This window comes from Pteropus vampyrus, unplaced genomic scaffold (genome assembly GCF_000151845.1).
Source record: "Pteropus vampyrus isolate Shadow unplaced genomic scaffold, Pvam_2.0 Scaffold8239, whole genome shotgun sequence".
Classification (NCBI taxonomy): Eukaryota; Metazoa; Chordata; class Mammalia; order Chiroptera; family Pteropodidae; genus Pteropus; species Pteropus vampyrus.
The window spans coordinates 3520-4704 of record NW_011897020.1 but is presented as its reverse complement, the minus strand read 5'-3'; the positions used below and the strand labels follow the sequence as shown (position 1 = coordinate 4704).

The 1185-nt window shown below is 43.8% G+C and overlaps 1 pseudogene; it reads left to right on the top strand.

Annotated features, from left to right (window-relative positions):
- Positions 1-445: 445 nt before the first annotated feature.
- Positions 446-564, top strand: LOC111734867 (annotated as a pseudogene).
- Positions 565-1185: the final 621 nt, after the last annotated feature.

The window sequence follows — 1185 nt, the reverse complement described above, 5'->3', positions numbered from 1 at the left end:
TTGATGACAGCGAGCGCTGTTGTCACGCTCCCTACGTTGAATTAAAGCCCTGTCGAGCTGTCGAAGGCATTTTCGCATTTCTTTCGCGTGAGTTCTTTGGCCACCCTCCCTTCCTGGGTTTCTGCCAGTCAAAGGGAGGTTTCACCTCCAAAGCTCAGTGTCCAGGAGTGAATGGAAAACACAAACATGCTTTTGCCCTTGACTTGTGGCTTTCCCCTCCCCTTTGAAACCATTTCGTTTGGGAACACTGACTCCGATCTGAAGAGCATTCCGACACTATTTCTCATTGGTACGCTTTGTCAGCCCTTGGTTTGCGAGAACTTGTCAGTACGTTCTTGGTCAGGAGCCTGATGCTCTGATTTCCGTCCTGCTGATTTCTTATCCGTGACCCTCTGCCGAGAGCGTTTTCTTCCCGCTACTTAATCACACTCAGAAAAAGATGCTCGTCTACGGCCATGCCACCCTGAACAAGCCCGATCCTGTCTGATCGCGGAAGCTAAGCAGGGTCGGGCCTGGTTAGTACTTGGATGGGAGACCACCTAGGAAGACCAGGTGCTCTAGGTGTAAAAAACAAAAAAAAAAAAAAAATGAAAAAGATGTTAGACTTTTTCATTGTTTCTGTAACTAAGAAGATTACTCTCTCTTACTCTCTCTATAAAGATGTAGCAGTGTTTGCTTTTGCTTCAGTGCTTATTTTTTTTTTTTTGAATTTTGGCCTTTTGGAGGAAAAAAAAACCTAAAAGACAGAAGGTGGAAAGTTGTCGATTATTCTCTTTAAATGTCTTTTCTCCCACAGATGTCGTCTGTAAGTCCTAAACCAGAAATACCCCCCCAAAATCTACTCATAGCAAGTAATCTGGATGAGCTTTAAGTGCAAGGCAGATCTAGATGCAATTACTAGATGAGATCACCAAGGAAAAGGCCCAAATGTATAAATATATCTAAAATCTGGTAATCTCACGATTCTCTAGTGTAAAAAGTAGGCACAACATTCCACACAAACTTCATTCTTTCAGCAACTAGTTATCGAGCACCTACTACATGCCACGTACTATTCTGGACATCAGTGAACAAAATATGAAAACATCCGTGCCCTGCCTTCACGGAGCTGACATGTTAATGGGAGGACGAGGCGATAAAGGAGAGACCTTTTAGTAGGTGACGCACACACATACTTATGCTGGG